This window comes from Notothenia rossii (genome assembly GCF_949606895.1).
Source record: "Notothenia rossii genome assembly, chromosome: 12".
In the NCBI taxonomy this organism is placed as follows: Eukaryota; Metazoa; Chordata; class Actinopteri; order Perciformes; family Nototheniidae; genus Notothenia; species Notothenia rossii.
The window spans coordinates 7,833,788-7,857,779 of record NC_136911.1 but is presented as its reverse complement, the minus strand read 5'-3'; positions in this window follow the sequence as shown (position 1 = coordinate 7,857,779).

Below are 23,992 nucleotides of genomic sequence, written 5' to 3'. Positions count from 1 at the left end.
AATTACTCAACCTAACTTATCTCGTTTCTCCTACTTCTTACTGGTAACTCATAACCAGAACCATTGTCAGCTGCAGTCCACTATGGCAATATTTCTCCTGACTCTGCAGGGTGTAGTGGTTCTTAAAGGTCACCTATTATGTATAATCCACTTTTTCATGTCTTTTCTACATAAACATGTGTCCCCTCTGTGTAAAAAGATTCTGAAAGTTTCAGGAAAAAAGATACGCTCACTTTTTGTCCTGATCCATTTATATAAAAACCTATCTGAAAATGAGCTGTTCAGATTTTGGCCACTTTATGATGTCATAACGATGTTTTGGCTTGTGTAACCATTAGCCAATAACCAACCAAGGAAACCCCCCGCCACCTTCACCTGAATCTCCTCCTAGAGCACCATTTTGTTATTTTTAGCCAAATATCTCTCAGAGGGGCGTGGGGGGAGTGGCTCCTTATTTTCATCTAAAGTAACAGACAGAGAATCATCACTTTTGAAACAGAGCTGAAACAGAGGGGATTATGGGATGCTACAATGATCTGTTTGGTATTTTGAGCCAAACACTTCAGAGACATGTTTTGTATTTATCTGAGACCTATAATATATTGATGAACAAGAGCATAATAGGAGAACTTTAAGTTTTGATGAAGTCATTTACAGTAAGATGGCGCCAGTGATGATGGCTGCCGTGTCTTTTGCTCCTTTCCAACTCTGCCTTTTTTTCGTTTTATTTCAGTATTTGTTTACTTTTCGTTGTGTGCTTTTAATTTCATATTCTGTTTTTGTACATATCATATTCTGTTGACATGTATCTAGACTTTTTGCACTACTTTTTATTTTGTATTTTTGTATTTTATTATATATGTTGCATTGTTGGAGGAGCTCAGGTCAGAATAATTGCATTGCCATTTATGTAGCTTTGTGCATATGACAATAAAGCCTTTGAATCTTGAATCTTTGAAAAGTGGCCTAATTTAAAGAATTGATCTAGAAGTCAGTTTGATAACACTGGCCTAAACCTTTACTATTCAAACATTACAGTCAAACCCAAATAAACCTAAAGTCAGCCTAAATAGACAAACAAAAAGACCACAAAGGTTTAAGGTAAATTGGTTCTGTTTGACTTGAAGAAATGGAATCATGAAATTAGCTTTTGCAGTCTAGGCCTTCATCGGTGGGTTTCCCCATGGGGAAGGACTTCCCATGGTGGTCCTGACACAGGGGGCAACAAGCAGATAACAACATGGCCCACAAACACAAATATACTGAAATCATAGAATCCTGAGGGACCTCATAATGTGTGCATGAGGACCCAGCCACCAATCTACCAAACCACATCTACCATCTGCCAAACACAGAAACTGTCAAATGTTCTGTTCTTTCTCACTGTGGTTCAAGACTTTGTGACTTTATGGAACCTGAGATGCTTGTCTTGCTTCGTTTCTACTTACGGACGTGAATCTAGTCATTTATTCGATTCGAGCCAACTACCAAACAGGTTCAGTTTGTTGAGATTTGGACCTCCCTATGAGTCTCTGCAACTTGTGACAGGCACTTGTGTCCCTCTGTGCATGGATCCACAGAGACGTTAATGTATGCCTTTGCAGGACTATAATTTCAGCCTTAGTTGAAACGCTGTCATTCAAATGCATGATTGAAGGGTTCACCCACTTCTGTGAACATTATGAGAACAACATGCCAATTTGGCTGTCTACTGATATGCATATGTCTATTTCAAAGCCATAAGCAAAGCCAGTCATTCGGGAAATACAGTATGAGTAAGAAGTGCGGGAATAAAGGTCACTGGATGCCAAAAAATATTTAAATTCAATCAGAATGACAACTTCTGAAACTTTACATCTGCTTATATTGTCTTCATCACATGAGGTAATTAGCAGCCTTTTTCCATGGAACATGTTTCACGTCAGAAAACAATGGTGGATGTCTAATGATCTTCTTAGCATTTCCAGTTCAAAGACTTGTTTTAGACACATGTATTCTCTCTTCAGTGTCTGCAATTTGTCAGGTGAAGATCGTCTCAGCGCTTCGCAATTCCCTGCTAATCAGGTGCTGCCAACCTGCCAGCAAGGCGGGACGTGAGGCCTTTCAAAACAATCCGCTAATTAACAAGCTCCCGAATGCATCCCTTCCGCTTTTACATCGCTAGCACATCGCTAGCACATCTGCCATAGAAACTCCGGAGAAGAAAAACGACATTATCGTCAGCCTGAGTGGATCCCTTCACTTTGCACACAGCCTGAATGGATGTGAGTGTTGTGTTGTGTGTGTTTCAATCGCAAAGGTGTGCGCTTCCTTTCTGTATACATTGGCAAGGCGTCCTGCATCTATCAGGCAGCTGAAAAGCATGAATAGCGTTCCCACCAACCTAATGACTGTTTACATGTCCCCAGTGCAGATTAAAAGATGTTTCTGGTGTCGTCTGGGGTCTTGCTGCAACACATCTTTGACAACTCTCTTGCATGATTAACTTCAAAAGTGTTTTTATTTTCTTCACATTGTGTAGGCATTGATTTGAAGTGCTACGAGATATAAAGGAATCAGAAACTGAGAAAATACCTATTTAATGGAGAGAAAACTGTGTTATTAAATAAAGTAGTGATGGAGAAATAGCTGCAGCTGTTTAATATAATGTGTTAAATTACCGTGGGCCTGGTTTGGGGATTGGTGAATTTGTGACAAAATTGTAATTTCAAACCCTTTTTATAATCTAAATATTGACTTAAATCTAAACCTGGCAAATGCTCGCACAGGCAGAGAGGACTTTAATGTAAAATCAATCATGTTAAATGTATGGGTAGAAAAAAGGCCCTTTTTAACAAGGGGCATCATTTACACAGGACGTTGGTCTTTGAAACCCCCGAATAATTGGACAAAGCAGCCACAGTGACTGTGTTTACAACAATAATATGAATATATATTTTTATTATAATAATTATAACAAAGAAAAAAAAAGGTAAAAAAATAAAATAAATCTCAAATAGTCTGTCTTGTTCAACAAGGGCAAGAAGAAGCTTAAAAACACTTTTCTGGTCCTACCCTCTCTAGCGTACATTTTCCTTGAAAATAAAATATTAGCTCATCAGCGTCATGTTCGTGATGTTGTAAACACATTCTTTTTTTTTTTACAAAACAATCAAAAAGAAATAACTTTTACAATTACAGGAAATAACAAGTATGATTTTACAGGTCCTGCTCATAATCATTAATGATGTGTTTTTACGTATGCCAAACAAAGGCCATCCGCGGCCCAGGAGATCCCCTCAACTCCTTTCCTCTGTGTCAGAAAGCCATGCCATGCTCTCACTCTGCTTCAGATGGAGCCTTGCGTTAATTTACTGCTACTCAACAGCAGCCCCACTCCTTCCACAATTCTTAAAAATATAATTGAGCTGCTCCAAAGTCCTGAAAATGAGTGAAAAGTAAATTTTTGGAGGCGAATTGTCTCATTTTCCGAAGAGGATCTGAAAGTAAATATGCTGAAGCTCTATTCAACACCAACTCCAATCAACCCATGGAGCTCAATGAATAAATACCTTTCCCCCCCCCCCATGATCCACATTATCCTGTGTTTCTTCGTTCGATCAAGTAGAGTTTTCATAACACCATTTTTTTGCATACATCTTTATTCTCAAGAATCTGCTGCTTGTTTTTAGAGCTTATCCACCTTTTATTCGTAATGCTTTCCAAATGTAATCACCATCTTATTAGCATTGCTGGAGTTACATAGCACAAACTTCAGTTCTGCAATATGTTGGTAAATGTTGCCAAAAACACAGCTTGCTCGTAGATTTAACTTTTAGAAAAAGTTCTGTATAAATAGAATCACGAGAACCACACAGCATTTGCAACCACAGCGGGAACAGCAGTATAGAGTGTGGCAAGTGTGTTTTAGTTGAATCCTGGGCCTAAGCATTGTAGACACAAATGTGTTTTTTTGGGGAAGAAACATGTTTTTCTTCCCATCTACAACGAAGAGGCCCTGGCAGGAAAATGCCAATCAGGAGGTAAGTCGGAATCCCATCATCCCTTTCCTGCCTGGAACACCTTCACTTTCCATTTGCTTCAATATGCAAACCAAGCTGTTTAGGGATGAGGAGAGAGGCGGCTAATGAGCTGCCTGCATCAACCCTAGAAAAAGAAAGACCCCTCTTCGTAGCTGCTCAAGAGAACACCTCCTCTGGGCATGCTCGGAAACAGCACAACAACAACAACAACAACAACAACTATACAGCCACGGCAACACAAATTGATGTGATTAACCAGTGGGAATGACAGTTATTGTGTGAGGGGCTGGGTGCAGAGCAAGCACATTTGGAGAGCTTGAGAATGCAGAGAGTGTGCAGCTGCAGTTGACTTTTTGTGGAAAAGTTTACACGGTAAGACGTCAGCTGTTGATGGGATGGTCTTGACCTCTGAATGACACTGTTTTCTCTTTACTTGTTCCTCTTGCTTGGTGTCCAATATTTTCAGTGCAATGTGACAGTGCTTCATAAAGCTGTAGAATAAATGATAGGGCTGAATGGCTGTTGCACCCAGGAGATTGGCTGGCATCCTGTACTGTAAATCAATCTCTGTGAGAATAATGATCCATTACAGGGTCTAGCAGTCTCTGTTGATTGTTCATCTGCCAGAAAATGCTATATAGATTATAGCATGTCCTGAAGAAAGACTAAGATAGGACATTTTACTTTGAGCTGTCATCAAAAAGAGCGTTTTCTTTAATCCAAGGGGTAAAAGTTTACAATAACTGTATTATAGTTCCCCATTCAAAAGTCATCCCTGGGTAAAATGTGTCCCTGTTGTGTAACATGAGCAATGTCCTTGGTCAAACATGAGTATGTAAATGTCAATGTACCGAAGTCCGGCTCCATGCAAAGTCCATCGCACTGAACTTTTGCACTTTTCCTCGGGCCGGCCAGATTTTTTGCTCAGCCACAAACCATCACAAACAAAACACGAGGGCAGTCTAGTTTCACATAATTGCTCAGCCAGAAAATGTCCATTACGCTCTTGTTTTCCTTGGCGCACAGAGTACAACTTTAAACCATGAAAGAAAAGCAGTGTGGGAAGTTCAAATGGTATTGTCATTAACGCCTCAACACAGTGATCATTCACAAGGGGCTTGCACGTACAGACAATGCAGGCCTTTCTTGCTAAGGCGCAGATGGCATCGTAAAAAAAAGAGGCCTTCTTTGCAAACACCAAGAGCAAACACACAAACAGTGGTGACCCTCCGAGTCCCCAATCCATCTTTTCTCTTGTTGGCCGCTTGTTGTCCCAGTGAGATCAAGGCGACTTCACTGAACTGATGTTTTTCACGCTATTATGCACGCTCATTTCAGGCAACTCTTGAAATGTAAATGGAAACTTTTTCAAATGTTATATTTCATTTAGCTTTTGTTTTGACTTCACACAGATTCTTCGGGCCTTTACTCTCAGGGTTTCCCAAAGCTTATATGTACAGGAATTTATTGCTGACCATCAATCTTTGTCAGTGCTACACAACCCTATTAGTTCAAGTTTCAGGCTAATTTACATGCGTTATATGTTCTCCTTGTATTCTACTCTAGTCCACTCTAGTCAGTGGAATTTGTTTGTACAACCAATCACCACAGTGTTTGGTGAATTCACGGTGCGGCATGAGACTGTGGCTCCATTTGGTTAAAGGCAAATTGGCTAACCTTTTAAATATGGACAGTGCTGGACCTCATCTCTCCTCCAAGACCGTATCTCATGGATTGCCCTCCAGAAACACAGATGTTCAGTCTCCTGAGAGATGCAGCTCTCCTTAGGCCTAATCCCTGCATGCTGGCACTGCCGCGGCACACATATTTCCAAACAGAGCTGCAGCACTTTCTGTGTGCAGCTGTGCCTCAACATTTGTCAAATCCTGTCATCAAGTGACGGAAACAATGCAGAAGAATTTGCTGGTGATTGTATCTCACACAATCAGATATTCACACATACACATACACTCGATGTATCTGCGGAGTGAAAACTACGATATTCCAATAAGATTTCAAATGGCAATTGATGGTTCATCTTTAAGACATGTTCACACTACACACAGCACAGTTGGAGCAGAACTTAGGTTCATTAATCATTATTATTTTTGTAGCAGTTGTTTGAACAGGTGAGCACATTGCCGTTTGAACTCTAAGGATGCCAAGTGAAACAACAAGGATGTGACTCACTCAAAGCTGGCTTTTGCTTGAGGATTTTCTTTAATATAAATAAATAAATAATAATAAAAATGGAATATGTCTCACAACCATCTATAGGAAACAACCCTAAGATGCAATATGTGTAGAATTTTGTATTTGGTATTTTAGCTTGTATCATGCTAGCAAGATGTTCTATCTTGGGATGGTAATTTAATTGGTAAGTCCACCACTTTGGTCCACATTGAAATATCTCAAGAGCAAATGACTGCAATGAATTTTTGTTTCATGGTCCTCAGAGGATACATCTTTATGACTTAGGTCTTGACATCAGACACCAGCATCAAGTGTCATATATGCATATACATTTATGTTAATAAGTCAAATATCTTTCACAACTACCGGAATGAATTTAGTTTACGCATAAATGGTGCCATGAGGGCAAATACTGGTGATTTTGGTAGTCTTTTAGTAGGATTTGTACCTTTTTATGATGGTGCTTGAACTTCAGTTTGTGACCAAATCCTTGCAGAACTAGTTATATTCCCATCAGTGTTAAGCATCAACTTGAAGTCCTTTTAAAATGAGTCAGACTCAGGAATTATGTATGTACGATTCCAATTCAAACATTGGCATGAGCTGTCAGTAAGAAGCTGATTTGTTAAGTGTTTGCTAGTGTCTTAATAGAGGCTAATAGTGTGGGTTTACGATCTCCGCACTGTTCAAACTGACCCAGGAGAGCTTAGCTGACCCCACCATATACACACACTCTGGGTATTTCTCAATGTCGAGGACGCTTCCTTGGTAGGACATGTCTTCCTAGTCACTTCCTTCAGAAGAGAGGCAAGAATCCTTCCTAGCCCCGGAAAACGAAGAATGGTGTGCGTCATATGCGAGGCCCCGCCTTAAATGGAGCGCGATTTCCGCCAAAGATTTGGAAATTGGTCCGTGCACAATGCATTGTGGGGATTTTAAGACCGCGGAGGATACACATGTGCAGCCTCGGAATTTCTCGCTACGAAGGACGCCGGCCTCGGTAGAATTCCAAGGAGCCGGGACATTGGAACAGTCCTTCGGCGGGACTCGATGACGTAGCATCCTTGAAATAGTTGCTCTGGAGTATCCTTCCTTGACATTGAGAGACACCCTCTCTCTCTCTCTTTCTCTCTCTCTCTCTCTCTCTCTCTCTCTCTCTCTCTCTCATACATATGCACATAGTTGCACTCAGTCCTCAACCCCCAAGCCCTCCAGAAACCACCATTTGTCTAACAAAAGGTTTCCAGTTGTGACCTGTTTGGTTTTTACGTCTTTTGTAAGAACATTTCCAAACATGGTTCCAGACTCTTGCACCAAGGTCAAGCGACATCATTATTCCCCGTTAATCAAGTTATTATTATTTTTTCCCATCCACTTTTAATATCTGACTGTTTTGGGCCCAGTGGTAAATATGTAAAAAAAAAAAAATTGGAACTTTTCAACTCCCTGTTTTACAATGCCGATTGTTTGTCAGTCTGAGTACTTCCACTGACCTCTAAGGAACATTTCAATTTATTTGGCCTCCTTCCACCATTTATTTTCACTTATTAATGAAAATGGGGTTTGCAAACTGTATTGCTATTGGAGCCGTCAGCAGGAGATTGCAGAATTGTAGCTCTGCATGTAATGGGTTGTGTTATTTGATGGGTTATCTCGAAGGAAAAACAACGCCAGGTCAAGCTGAATAGATGAATAATTGGAGGTTGAAGGCATACTGTAGGAGAATACACCCCCCCCAATCATTAGCAATCCTCATTTGTTTTTAAGAGCAAAGCAATAAACACAGACACAATAACTCGCTGCGAATCCCCTGGTGATGTTTATGGATTTTCTTCCCATTTGACCAATCTATATTCATTTAATAATCTCAGAGATTCTTTAATTACCCCTACCATTGGTTGGAATAAGGATCCAGCATGATGTTGACTTCTTATTTGGCCCCTTCAATGTTTCATGAATGATTAAAAATGCTGGGCCTAGACCTGCTCATAAATAAACAGCAGTCCCCTAACAGGAGTGAACAGGCTTCTCCTGGACAGGGAGAACTGACAGATTGGCTTCCAAATCCTACCATTCATTGGTAGCCAATCCACTGTGTGGCATTTTTATGCAGCAGCAGCCTGGTCAGAAATCATGCATATGCACTATGGGGGATGTGTAAAAGTAGATGAAAAAATAGTACAGCATGCCCTTTTGATCAACTTCTTCTTATTTTTGTCCAAACTGTGAACAGAGAGACTACAAATGATGCCATGCAACCTTCTCAAGTGAATACAATACTATCAACATAAGGGTTTGAAAAACCAGAATCACAATAATAAAATGTTCCTAGTTCTCTTATTACCTTGGGGTGATATTATGATGAAGTCTTGAGTCAGTCCCTGGGTGGGATTTAGGGTCAGTTCATCCATATGTGGTGCTTTTTCAGCTGTTCTGCAAATGAGAGCCAAAGTGCCATAGTGCCACAATTTCAATCTTGCAGCGTAATAAATTGTCTGAGGCCAACCACCCTGCGCATGCTGAACTTTTGGCTTTAGAATCACATCTCGGCCAATTTAATCCCCCGCTGGTACGTTGTTCACCCCCTCCCTGAGGTCAAGGGCTTTGAAGCACTCATTTCAAACCAAATCACTAATGGCTAGAAATAGCTGGGATACTTTCCATAAGAGCTGCATGTTTGCTAATTGTATGCATTTCCGTCTGTTTGGCCGCAACAGCTGAGAGTGACACAGCGCGCTACATTTCATGTGGGCTTGTTAGCATCTGGATTCATCAGGGAATAAAGAGGATGGGACGTTTTTTTCTGTGGGAGTCGAAGCAATAATAAAATGCATCTAGCGAGAGATAAAATGAAATGTATCATGCTGTGAAGCAATCAAAATAGAAAAACTCTCTACGATGATTGCTTATCATGCTTGAATGCTACGTAATCAACTCTGCAAATTGAAATATATCTTACCAAGGGTATAATGAGTGCAACACTCTATTTCTGAGATGTTCCATCAAACGAAACACATCTTTGTGATGTTATCGCTAGTTGGGAGATGAAAGAGAGACAGGATGTTCTGATTTGCTAATTGGTGTGTTTATCTAACAGGTTGATGAAGAAGCTGTTAGTTCATTAGGAGCTTCATGGAAAAATAATGAGTAGGTTTCTCAATCCAGAATGGCCCAGGTCTGATGAGTGTCAAGGCCGGGATTTAAAATGCCCTTTTGTCGCTGAGCAGTGTCACCTGACACTCTCCCTTTCTTTTACTGATTTACCGTATCACTTTAACCACATTTGTGACACAAATTGGGATATTATGACAATGACCACAAGGGTTAAATGTTGTTTCCGCCAAACATTGACTGGTCCCCCCTCTTTTCCACCCTCCCCCTTCTCACTCTTTTCTCTTTTCAGCCCATTATGTCGTGGCCCCAAACCTGCTACACACATTTCTAAATGACAGTTACTGCGCCTCTCTTCAAAGAATCCTCGAGTTGTGGATTTTCCTCGCCTAATGTGGCATCTTTGACTGCGCAATAGGGTGGAGGGAGAAAAGGTGGGGCCCTGGAGGACAATAGTGGTTTGTCTGGGGGATGGCAGGGAAGGGGTCAAGAATCAGAATGCGGAGGACATTAGCAGTCAGCAGATTGATACAGCACCATTGATTCCCGGCTTCTTTTTTCTTTCCTCCTGGACATGATCTGCATTGCAAATGGAAGTTCTGTCGCATTGGCCTTTCCTGGAGTCAGAAAAGATTGGGGGGGGGGGGGGGGGGAGATCGGGGGTTCCCACAACACACAGGCCCGCTACACCCCATAACCTCACACCCGTTCCCTGAAAAAAAAAACCTCTGCTGGACTCCTCCTCCCCGAGTCCTATCCCTTGTCCCAGGATCCCACCACAGCTGCCTCTCCGCTCTCCCAGGACCTCTCCTCACTACTGAGGAAAGCACAACAGGCTCATTGTTCTGCAGGGAGGAGGCTTGGACAACTCTGCCGCTCCTAGGTGTATTGTCTCTCCTAACAAGCCCCACAAGGGGAGTGCTCAAACATAGTAGAGAAAGTTAGTCCTTTGCTTTAAAAGCCAAGTAATGAGGCTGCTCCTTTTGGCTTCCCTTCCACATGCTATCAGCGTTGAAGACAAATTCCATGTGTGATGTTAATACAGATAATAATTCCAACACAAAACCTTGTGTTAAAGCCACATTTGATGCATACAGCTTGAATGGGTTTGTTAAGCTATGAAAGTTCAGTTAGCATAAACAAGAATAGGCATGACTCCAAGGTATACTTTGTGTGTAAACCTGCAACTGTAGCTGCTGCTAAGGCAAGTATAAATAGTTGACCACTGGCTAAACATAGACCCAGTTTGTGCCATTAGCAAGACTTATAAGAGCTGGCGGAGAGACAAAGTCATACATGAACTAGATTTATCCCTTATTAGCAGTGAACACAACACCTGAGCCTGAAGATATACCTGTTAAGAGCTTTATAGGTTTTTTACGAATTAAGAATCAAGAGTATGTTCTGGCACTTTCCTACGGACGCAGACTTGAGTAAAGCTCTTAGCCGAGCTACAACACAGGTGATACACACAGCAGATGAATGGAGTTTATCAATAGCTGCTCATTTCGGATCTATCAGCTTTGAGTTGCTATCCATGCCCTACGGTGTTACTCAGTGTCAAGCATGGCCACACAATCCGTGATGCTGCAAGGCCACACACTCCTGCTTTTCAAATAATCTGAGAAGGAGGGTTCCAGCTGAATTTTAAGGGAAAGTTACTCTTCAATAATACAGAAGATTCTTGTTATTTTTCAGAAAACTTCTAGGAATCTAATCTTTTATTGGCAAATGTTTTATGCAAAGCAGCCCTGCATCATTACGATAATCTTCTGGCTCTGTTTGTTGTCCTGCTCTGCTTTTGGCGGTTGGACATGACTAAGTGGCAGGTTCATCAATGCAAATGTAGCGAGGAAAGCGTACAAAGAGTGATCTGGACAGGCAGACAGAACATGTTAGGCAAAAATAAATAAATGCAGGAAGTTCCGACCATGGACACCGCGTGAGTGTTCCAGCTAATAATGTTCCATCACCTCACAGAGACAGTGGAAGAGATATGCAAATAGTCCTTCACACACACTGAGCGTGTCCTCCAATTATAGGCTCTCATATTGCTACTGGCCACCTCTGCGCAATTAGCCCCCTCCGTCTCCGACTGTTGAGCCATGTTAGCGTGGACTGAAGGCGAGTTAGCATTGCAAATGAAACGAGAAGCAGCGTTTCCAGGGGTGTCATTATAAATTAGTGTTGCATGATGGGCACAAATTGCCATCCTTGCTCAAACTCACATCTCCAATAGGTGCTGGCTGATTCCTCAGGAAATGCTACTTATCCCAGTTTAAATGTGCGGTGAATTTGCTCTCAGCAGAGACAGACCTGTGCATGACAAGTATGTCTCTTAGGCTTACAGGCAGAAATATGAGACTAAAAGGGAAATATTAGAGTTTTGTTCCCAAACATGTGTATGCAGTTATGATTCATGTCCTCTGGTTATATATAAAGTGATACATTTTAAAGAATCTTCCCTCCTAGCCAGGAAACTGTCTTATATGACCGTCTGGACATGTGAGCGTTGAGCGATGGGTTTTACTCCCAATATGACTCGCAAAATGAGCACTTACTATCTTGCTTATGTCTTGCATCAATTTCACAGTGCAAATGGACTATGTTCTTTGGCAAAACCATCTATTTAAAACTTTTTTTTATCATAATCACAACTTTTTAACTGAATATATGCACTTCAAAGTAAGGTGCATTTGTTGGTCCCTATATTTTTTTTAGATAATTCATCTTCCAAATGCAATAAACACAATTTCTGCCAAATATTTTTCCAACTTTCCAGTGACTTTTTTTATTATCTTTTTTAAACTACTGTTCAAATAACAGAATTAATATTTTCCTTTATGGAAATCCCCTAAAAAATTGCAAAGCGATACTTACCCTTGTTTTAAACGTTGGCTCCAGGGATTATATTTATTTATATAACCTTTTGAAAAATATAAATATTTAAAACATACATTGCCACTGTGCCTGCCTCATGGAGAGTATTGAACCGACCTGTCGAGCCGGTTCCTGCAATATTTGTCAAGCAAATAAAAAATGTTTTCCCTTGGGGTTAATTCATTTTCTTTTGAGTTTTTTGTGGCGACATGGTAGATGAAGGCAGAACCTGAAGAAAACATTTGATTTCACTTTAATTAAAGGCTATTTTACATGTAAAACCTGGAACATCTTAAGGACCGCTTGTGTTTGAAGGATAATTTTGACTTTTGAAAGTTTAGATTGTTCACTTGCTCTACATTACACTTCCAAGTACTGTTCTATCTTTAAATCTATTAGAATTAAAAAGCTAAATAAACCATATCGGTTTCAATATGCCTTCAAGTCTTTATCTGCCTTCTTCAGTTTTACCAATGCCTCCTGGCTTTCTTATTGTGGACTTTGGCTTAGCATTTAGCCAGTTTCTGGCTGCGAGACACTGTTCCTCAGTCCCTGGTGTTTGCCATCCTAATCAGCCGCATTGTCTCCAAGACGACCTGACTCTAACCTCGGGCCCGCCGACTTCAAGGCCGCAGCATTGGATAGCAAGGCTGTGTTTGCGGCAAACACTGATCTAAATTCATTAACCCTCCCACAAACACTTTCCCAAGGTTTGTTTCCAGGACCAGCAGCAGCATCTGAAAGAGTGCTAGACAAGGTTTCTCAGCAGTTTATGGAAATCCTGTGGTTATATGTGATTTGAGCAGTGGTGGAGAAATGAAGCAGTAGAATCAATGGCTTAGAGGTGCTAGATGGCTCACAAGATGAAGTAGGAGGTAGACAAGCTGTCATAAAACCAAAGTGAGAGTTTGACCTTTTATGCGTCCGGTAGCTATGTTAGGTGGGGAAATGCCAGTACTTTTTCCACTATGATAATCAAATATGGAATATGCCATGCTTTCACATTTTTTGAGCAAGAAAGCTGTGCTAGCAATGTCGGCCCTTAAATGTCACTCAACTGCTGCCAAGTAAAATTTACCAAGAGGAGTGAAGCTCATGAACATTGTTTCAACAACATAAGGGACGTCATGATCAAGAGTTATTTTGGGTATCTGCCAATACCTGTATACTCTTAATTAGCCATTCACGAAATGCTGCTACCTGAATGTTTTATACAATGTTCTTTGCAAAATGCATGTACTCGCTGAGGTCTAACACCAATTATCGTTAGTAAAACTGCAGTGTGTTAACTGGTGTGCACATGTATTTTTTCACACACTTTTTCACACGTAGTGGAAACGTTTTGAGTTGTGTTGAAAAGTGAAACATGCTAAGCTGAACAAAGCATGGTAGAGTTAGGGAGAGAGGGGATTGGACTATGGCTTGATTTTAGCACAAGAAATGCTCATATCAGCATGGGATATTAAAAAAAATGGCCTTCTCTTTAAACAAAATGGAAATACAACAAAAACAATACAAATATAGATGGAAATATAAACTATATTGATACTAGATTTTGTGCACAAAGTCAGAAGAATGTACGTTTCAGTCTTTGGGTTTCACCGGTAATGTTGATACAAAAAAAAAGATTTAAACTTATTCCAGTGTAGGAAAGTTAATTCGCCTGAGTTTGCCTAAAGTTGACTATGGAAAACTCATATTTTTTATATCACATGATTTATACATTTTCTCCCCATAAAGCAGTTGTATAAATTGTCAAAACAGCGTGCCGTACACCTGAGATTAAGGCTGCATCTGATATGGATCCTGAATTTCTGAGTACAAGCGAAGGAACATGTAGCTTGGGATGACTTTAGAGACTGAACAAGTGCGAGGTGGAACAGAAATGCAAAAGCAGGAGCGGTGGAGTGAGATGCAGGCGTAGGGAGACAGAGACTGATGGGAGTAGACAAACCAAGCAGAATAAGCATAAGGGTGGCGACATGCGTGGATGACACGGCTGCGGGAGAAAGAAAAGGCGAGATGCAGAGAGACATAGTGAGTAGTGGCATGCGTGGCGTCTAAGCCCAGTCACATTATGCCAGCTCACAGGGGCACCACTTGCTCCTCAGCTGCCAATGAAGAGGCCTCGTCTCCAAGTCCTCGGGGAATGATATCTGGGCGAGCTGGAGAGGTGCTGCTCTCCCTTTAAGGCCTGTCAGAGGCTTTGACGGCAGCCGTAAATGTAATCCTTGGACCTGCTGGGATGCAGAGGAGCCGAGCTGCGGGGAAAGCCTTTCCTACTTCAAGGCTGGCTCCGGGTTAGCCTGCCAAAAAAAGCTATAAACCTGATGACAAATTCATTTTGTGCAGCTGTACCCCCAGTCCACCGCAGAAATGGGGCTAAATTATAACTCTGCAAACACATTTTTGAAATAATTATGCAGACATTTAAAGGAGGGGAGTATCTGAGGTATGTTATTTACTTTGACTTGAGCACTCAGAACTGAAATATAGAAAGAACTGTGCTTTGCCCTTTTTCTCCCTCATTAGATAAACAGTAAATATATTATCCACTTTTGCTAGAAGGGGTTGGTTTTTTTGTGCCGTGTCACCAAACCGCAGCTTGACTGTGTGGCCTGTGGCACTGTGGGCCATCCAGCTGGAGAGGCATTTTGATATTAGATGTGGAGAGACGGTCACTGAGATGGCAGAGGAAACCGATTTCTACAGCCATGCAGAGAGCGGATTGCAGTAGCAGTGTGGCCCGAGGCCTGCTGGGACTGGGAGTGAGGTTTATTAATATGTTTGTATCCGAGTTTTCCCCTCCTCTTAATGTTGGGGCCATGCTAATCGCTTGGTGCTCTGACATCTGGAAGCCTCCCAGTGGAGGGCAAATCGCAAAAGTTTTTACGCCAAGATTTCCAGAATATTTGAAGTGGTCACGCCAAATCTATAGAGATGAAAAACCATTAAAACGGAGGAGGGCGGATTTTTCTCTCCTGCCGTAAAATGGTGAGCTTGTCAGAAGTATGTCATGCCATCTTTGTTCAAAAAGAAGACGCCAGGCCTTTGCCAGATCAGTCCCTCTGATTTCAGTCTAGTGAATTTAACACATGTAGTGCAGGACTCTCTATTTTGCTCTCCATGACTTTACAACGTAACCTGTGAAATCCTTAAGTAACCATTTTATATTTGGATCATATTTTTGTTGACAGAGCCATGGCATAAGAATGTAAAATCTGAATAATATATGTATTCTCTGTTGCATTCTTTATAAGATTTTGGCACTCGGTCCTTCAGTCTGAGCTTTCAATCACGGGGCCCCAGGGGTCTGTGGATACCTGCACTTTGAAGCACTCAGAAAGAAGAAGTGAGAGCAGAGGAGAGTCAGGATGTGCGAAATATCTGCCTCCAAACACAATTTGTTCCACAGAAAACAGGTGACCATGGCTCGAAAGAAGGCATGTATTAAGGTGTATTATGTAAAAGATCAAATATCCTACTTTGGACTCAGAGAAAAGTAGCATGTATAACAAGTCTGGAACGGCATTAGTTCCACCAGCTCCTATGGAATATACATTTGACCAAGATTCCTCCAATGGAAACAGTGGAATGTCTTGCATAAGGAGAAGGAATGCGGTGATATTCTTGAGTACCGGAGCCTGCCTTCCTCTTAGTGGGATCAGGAAGCTTCAGGACACGAGATAAGCAGCCGTCCCCCTCCATCCAGATCACATTTCACCAGCAGGAAACTAACATTGCCCTACAGCTACTGATAATGCATCACATGGACAAATTTGTAAAAGCTTCTCGGGCTGTTTTTCTGTAACTGGGTCACAATACAATAAATTAGTATTGCAGTAATCAGGAATACATAACAACCTTAATTCATTAGCATAGTAATTTCAAATCTTGAAGTGTTTTAATTTCCTAAAAAAGATAATAGGAGGAGGTGAATACATTATTTAAAACACCACAGGAAGCATGGCCCATCTCTATATTCCCACAATTCATTCAACAAAAACCCAATATGACGACTGTTTTTTTTTTAATGTTTCACCCCACGTCTCCTTTCTCCTTTATACACATACAGTATGCATGCATGCTTGTGCTTGCAAAATGCATTTCATATGTTTCTCTGTACATGCCCGATCATAAGACCAACATTCTCTCTGCATCTGTTGCATTACTTACAAACTTTGAAGGAATGTTGCAAAGTAAACAGCAGCCTGAAAAAAAAGAAGAAGCTTTACCACTGACACAAGCTAAGATGTCCTCATCACTTCTCTTTTCAGTCATAACGAAAAAAAGGTACCTGAACTGTATTCGATTAATCTTTTGATTCCTAAAATTATTTCCACATGTAATTTGGTAGGAGGGACTGGGCAGACTTTTTTTTAATAATGAATACACATTTTGAGAAAAAAATCGAGTTATTTCAACCGTTTTTTTGGTGTTATTTATTTAGAAAATGGCTAAAACACAATAGGTCAGTTGTTTGAAATGGTTTGGTTAATTTTCCTGTTCCCCTTTAGTAAACCACTGAACGCACATCCTGTGGGAAGCAGATATGTTCTAACAGTCTCTACATGCTGAGACAAAGCCTGTGTGTGATCTCACAGGCACCTCAGCACAAGACATCTGTTCATCTCACACGCTCGATGCAGTTGATAGAGAAAGTTTGTTCAATCCATTTAGGATTATACACTTTAGGAATGAACATACTTATCTAAGCTTATTGTTTACATTCAACCAGGAAGCCTAAAAGTGATTTCATCTCTGTAGTCTGCTCTAACATGCCAGGGCAAAAGGTTAGACGTCTGTGACCTCAGCATTTACGACAGCTATTTTTGTATAAGTGTGCAACATTTGACCTGAGAAGCGACAATATTGTGTCTTTTCCTTACTTTCCACAACCAAAAATACAAGAGTAAACAACATATTAAAGTATGTGGTAATCATAACAGAGCCGGCCAGCTAACCAATCAGAGCGGACTGGGTTCTGGTTTCAGACAGAGGGTGAAAAGAGGTGCTGCAGCACAGGCAGTATGAGAAAAATAAAGTGTTTTTTGAGCATGTAAACGTGTCACAGTAGAGGCACAATATACACATTTTAAACCTTAAAATGAGCATAATATTGCACCTTTAAGAATTTAAAACTTCACAGGAAAAGCAAGAATAACTATCATAGTGAACAAATTCATTTCATTATTTTTAAATACGATATTTCACGAAACAGTGCAATAGCTACAAGCTGTTGTCGACTAAGGGATTTGTTTGAGTCTTCATTCCAGATAAAGTTTTAAATCCCACTTTGGCATCATGATTTGAATCACAAATCCAACCCCCCCCCCCACAAATGTTAAGTCAATAGCAATGGATCAGGACAACCCTTGGCTTCTCTGTGCTGCCCCAATACTTCAAACAGCAGCACCCCAGTTTGAAAAGGTGTTACTTTTTATTCCTCCTGCATCAAACACATCCTCGATCAAACGTCAAACCCTTCAAACAAGGTGTCATCTGCAGCTGTCCGGTTGAGTTTGATGTGAGGAGGTGTAATGATACAAAGGATGTTCTGAAGCTATACAAGCTTGAACCCGCTTACCCGCCACCTTCTGTTATCTCAGTACAATGTTGTTGAGAAACTAATAAAACCTGACAGTGTACACCACCATGCTCTGCCTTTTCATTCATAACTAATTTGTGTTTCTACTCCAACCCACAGCTACAATTCATTGCCTGCCAGTGGTATATATAGGAATCAATACTTCAGATTGTTATTTTAGCATTCACAGATGTAGAATGACTTTCTGTTTGGCTGCCATACCTGTGGGCCGGAGTGAAGGAAACCACTAATACAGCTCTATGGTCACAAATCAAAACCAACTCTCTAACGGCCTACCTGTTTACACAGGGAATCAGTCCATTTGAACTTTGTACAATTTGCTACACCACTTTGCTTGTGGGTTGCTGTTATTTTTTTAAACAAAAGTGGACACAAGCTTCTCTGGTTTCGCTGCGGGGCCCAGCGGTTGAAGCCGTCAGCCTCACGCACGTCCGAGAGGCACAAACCAAGCTTGAGTCCAATTTGCTGCGGGTGTCCCCGAGGAGAGGAGCGGTGTTGATTTTGGCACTAGCTTCCAGTCCCTACCAACAAATCCTGCCTTTTTTCCAGACATGTTGGCTCAGGAACTCACTGGAGAACTGGGGAAGAAGAAGGGGGGGGGAAAGAGGGGTGGGGGGGGGGAACAGCCCCGGGACTGGAGGAAGATATTGTATGCATGTGCACTCAAGCACAAGGTTTGTGGCCAGCTGCTTAAGGATTTTTCTGGGGAGTCAAGATTATCCACTGAGTCAATAGAGTGAGGGAGGGAGAGAGGGGAGAGCCTTGTCTGTTTATGCCAGTGCAACTCTATTCTACTGGGGTAACAGAGAGACACTGTCAGCTCAGTGTTTTTTTGTATTCCTGTTTTTCTCAGACCTAGCCGGTAAGAGAGCAGCTCCATGTTGCTCCGTGCACACAGCCCTTCATACCAAATATCTGTGAGCACACGCTTCCAATGGGTGCATTTTAAATCCAGCACACCTTGATAAAACTCTACAGGGAATTTGAAAGTCGTGGTCTGCAGGAATGTATGACAGGCTTCATGTTTTTGTTAAGCATCCTGTCAAAATTCACTTCTCAGCTCACGATTACGCATACCCCTCATTTTCTTTCATTTCAATCAAAGAACAATGATGTCTTATGGGATTTGTTATCTTCACACCTCTTATAATTGTGAGCTTTCAATTGAGATATTCAAGTGCTAGTGAGGCCCAGTTAGCGAGAGCGTAGATCAGGAACAACATCCCCTCCTCCTGTGGGTTGAAATGGAGCGGGATAAGAGCTGTTGCCAAGGTCACAGCTCTGCATTTGCACAGCCATGGTTGTCAAAGGCTGAAAGGGCTCAAGCCCTTGAAAAACCTTCTGGCTAGCTCCTCCATTCTGCATGTGGTGAAACTGCTGAAGGCAAAAGAGACAGAGAGGAAGAGGGAGAGCTGGGTGGATGTGAGAGGGCAACAAGAAGGGAGTCTGCATTTCACTGATACCAAACCCTACCACACAGTCACACTTTGAATAATTGTGAGGGACAGGCTGTGGGCACCTCTGAGACAGAATGTAGGCCAGAATAATACCCCTCCTCGGGGCTTTTTCTGGCAGCCCTGCGCTGAGGCCTTGGCAGGAGCGCCATGCAAAGCCAGTTAGCAAAGCCAGTTAGCTACCTACAGTAGTTATAAACCCCCGTTAATTTAGAAACTTTAACCGAGAGCTCCACCTTTTCCAGAGGGACGCCGCATTCCAAATGTCTCAATTGAAGCCTCGCTGGCTGAATAGCCTTTTCGGGGCGCTGCATTGTGGATGGACCGCCTTTTCAGACAGCTTTTTAAGGGTTTTGTCAGACAGGAATTTAGATTGGAGTCTTACATGACCTTTCCCAGGGGTCACCGGTTGGATCTGCTGGAGCTTTTGTTGGCACACCTGGGTGATGACGCCCTGACAGAGGACAAGCTCTCGTTTCAGGTTTTGTAAGGGGTTCCATGAAGGCTCGTGCTCCCCCCCCCCCTCGAATACAGGGCAGACATGGGAAGAATGGCAGAGAAATCTTTAAGATTCAGCTGGTGTTTGTATCTTCTTCCCAAGAATAATACAGTGTTTTGAGCAAAAACATAATACTATAAAATATTTTTTTTTTGATTTAATTAAAACACAATGACTAATGTTTGATTAGATTAAGTACAAGATGAAAGCTTGTGCGTGAAATCAGCTTTTGCGAGTTTTTGCTTTTATTTTTTTTCTGTCTTTTACAGCTTCAACTGATGTTCAAATGACAGTTACAAATGTACAACTTAGTGTAATTCCACAAGCTGAAAACAGTTGTGGTTTTGCCCTTGTGCTTTCTATTAACCCACAACACTGGACTTTTTTCTAATGTTGACAGAAAATTATGTTGAAGCTTCAAAGTGGCAACTGAGCAGGAGTTTAGTATGTTGATAATAAATAATGCATTTAGTGGAGATTTGACCGAGACTTCATGTCGAAAAAGATCAGTAATGATGCATTAACTTTTACCTTTCGTCCGAAAGTATGTTGAAACACTTCTAAATGTTTTATTTTATTCATGAAACCCTCACACAAAATAATTAAATGTGCCAAACTAACCATTTCTCCAGATACAGTAGTGCAAGGCAGAGATTTTAAAATGTGTAATTTATTCATTTGTTTCAACTTTCAGTTAGGATTCTAAATTCCACTTTACTCATTAAACAAATATAAGGGAGGGAATTGGTAAGAAAATATAAATGTGAAATTAAAAGTTTGATATTTGAGCCACTGGCAATTAGCTTAGCACAGCTTAGCCTAAATACTGGTAGCTATGGGGAAAAGCCAGCTTGGCTTTGTCCGAAAATTGTCAGATTTATTTTTTGTTGATCTTCCATCAATTCTAAAGCTCAATGATTTCACTTTGAATCTAGTGTTCAATTGGTACACAATGTTTTAAGCGTTGATGTCTTTATTTGACAGTGAAGAGATATAGATGGGAAATAGAGGGGCATTACAAAGATCCCAGGTTTATTAAGGTAAATATAATTGTCTCTAATTCCCTGTAAAGGTAATACATGACAATACTGTGATTTGTTGGGGTTATATTTAAAGAACATGTAAAATGTCTGTAATTATTGTGAGCCATTGGATTTGCAAGTAATAAAGTCTAAAAAAGAAACCCATATTTGTACGTATTATTATGAACAAATAAAAATATACAGTAGTGGATATAAAGAAAGACAAATAAAGTCTGACAAATCTCCTGCTCACATGTTAGCACTCATCCACTCTCTTGCACAATCTTGTATAGCTTGTTTCTTTAGTCCATAAACAGAAATCTACAGTGGGTAAAATCTACAAATGTACTGTACGTTCCATATCTAATCTTAGCTATCAGACGCCAAACTCAGTGCAGATGTTACCTGCACAAACAAACACAGCGGAGTGAGAAAGACTGTTCTCAACCACTAAGTGTTGTATCCCCGCAAGGAAATCTGGGAAATCTGAAAATAGCCCCGAGGCTCCCAGTGTTTTTGTAGGGCTCGAGGTGGATGATGCAGAAACCATTGGGAAGCCACAGTGGGATGGTATTGGACCAGGCTCTGTTTGGATAAATACGTTCCAAGATTACTTGGTTTGCCAAAGTACAGCCACTTGTTTTCTCTTGTTCAAACACTGGGGCTGTTTTTCTTTGAAACTGCACCGGGAAAAAAAGGGAGAAAAACAAACTCAGCTTCCACATGTTAAAAACGTCCACCTTGAAGAGTGATATATTGCCTGGAGTCGTGGCATTTTGCATGAGTGAGAAAGGCCAGTTAAAAAAACAACAGCAAAGGAGATAAATAGTTTCATAAAAAAGAGCCCTGCAACATCTGATCTGATCGGAGCATGTGCATAAAGACTTGAGACAAGTTTAGTGCATACCTCAGCTAAACAATTTGTGGTGACAACCTCTCAATATGGTCTGCTTTTTGAATTAGGATATTATTATGAAAAGGTACCTTGGAGCTTCCGACAGCAGCAGACTGACAGGGCCTTCAAAGAGCTCACCCCCATCGCCTCTCTGTGAGCGCTGTGATCATAAAGGAGACTTTCCATGGCTTTTCATAAAGGCGGAGTTCAGCGGGGTCAGCACCAGAGCGTCACGTCCATATCGCTCTGACTTTCTGAACACCTGGCACCTGCTTTTCTCTTCTCCGAGCGGAAGCCAGGTCTGAAAGGGAGATAAAGTGCTGATTGTCCCTTTCCTGCCTTCTTTTTCGACGGAAGTCGGGGGCATTGAAGTGCAACCACTTGCCTTTCAAGATACCTCCCTGGATACTCTTTACTGCCGGGGAGTCTCCCAACTAGTCTCCACTGATTAATCAAAGTGCTTCATCATCAAACATTGATGCTCGCACGATTCGCCGGCACATCAGCGGAGCGTATAATGCCCAGATATCATCATGCCCTCGCAATGGTAATTGAAGGGCAATTGCTCTTGCCATGTAAAAATATGAGATCTACTGCAACCAGTATTCAAGACATAAAGCAACTTGCTGCTTATGTTCCAGGTCTTTATGTACGGCAGCCAGCCACATATCCACAAAAGAGTCTCTGAGACCCACATCTGACAAAGCTGCTCTCAGATGTGATGAAATGCATAATGAATACGGTAGTTTGTACCTGCATGGGACCCTCCTGCTTGTTCAGTACAGGACTTTGATTTGCAAGACTATTAGATAGTGCTGCAAGTGCCCCACTTCAGAATGTCACCCTTCCTTTATATATTGCACGCAGCAAGGCCATGCAGTATTGCCTACTTTGAATCTCCCTGCCTTGAATTGGCACCTCTAAATTGCCCTTAGGTGTGAGTGGTGGTCTCTCTATAGTGTTAGCCCCTACAACTCGTCCAGGATGTACCCCTCTCTTATTCTGTGTTTTCTGTAGGCTCAGGCCCCCATGATGCTGCACAGGATGAGTGGGCATTGACGATTGATGGATGTAAACTGAGAAACAACACCTGGAATTTGATCTTTTAATGTTATTTAAACCAGTGGTTCTCAACTGTTGGGTCGCAACCCAAAAGTCGGTCACGGACCCGTTTCGAGTGGGTCGCGGATGTGTGAGTGAAGAAAAAAAAAATTGGAAAAAAAATGTGGATTTTTTTTTTGGGGGAAGAAAAGTCAAACTTTTATTTTGAAGGCCCGATTTTCTAACGCTGTGCATGCAGTCGGTGTTGGACTGGAAGTACCGGAGACCATAAACGGTTTTGAAAACTTCTGTCACGTAGTGATCATCTTCTCAATAAAATATTTTTGCTGATGTTTTTTCGAGTCTTCTGGCCAATCAGAATCAAGATTGTTGTTCCCACGGAGAATAACTTTGCGGTATAACTCTTCTTTATACATCCATGGGTACAACTTCAGATAAAAATGAACACATAATTAAATATAGGGTGACCAGACGTCCCCGTTTTCCGGGGACAGTCCCCGTTTGTATTGGCCTGTCCCCGGTTGAAACTGTCCCCGGAAATGTCCCCGTTTTTTAATATACGTTAAAAACACATAGCAAGGTGAAATAAAAACGTTTCATGTCAGGAAACACTGGGTAAACAGACTGTGGTCAAGCCAGCCCCCACTTCGGAAAACACAGTCAAAAGCACGTTGTATTGCGGTGCGCAAATATCCTATGGATTACGGTAGAGGCCTGTAAAAACTGCCTTCAAAATAAAAGCATTTACTCGGTCAATAAGAAATATACCTAAAAAACACACCAACATATTCATATATACTGGAGCTTAAATTAAGAACTATTTACTATATAATGTGATCAATAATCATTTCAAACAAACTACGTATAACTACAACATTATAACTGAGTGAATGTAAAATGTAAGTATACAGTTATGAAGACATATGTGACATTTCTACTGGGTGACTAATTTCAATTGATGTTGAACAACACTCCTAAAATAACATTACTTTCTGAAGCACAATTTAAAATGTATGCTGTTTAAAATTCCAAATTAGATCTATTGTCCATCTATATTTTGATTATTATTTAATGGAAACTGTCCATAATCAAAGAGTCATTCGAAGTCAATCAAATACTTGTTTCACTTCAGGATGATAGCAGGAGACCCCATCTAGTCAATCAGAGAAAATCAGGACAATCTGATGTAGAATTTCAAAATAAAATACTTTTGAAATCTTATATATGGGCTATCGTCCTTCCGTTT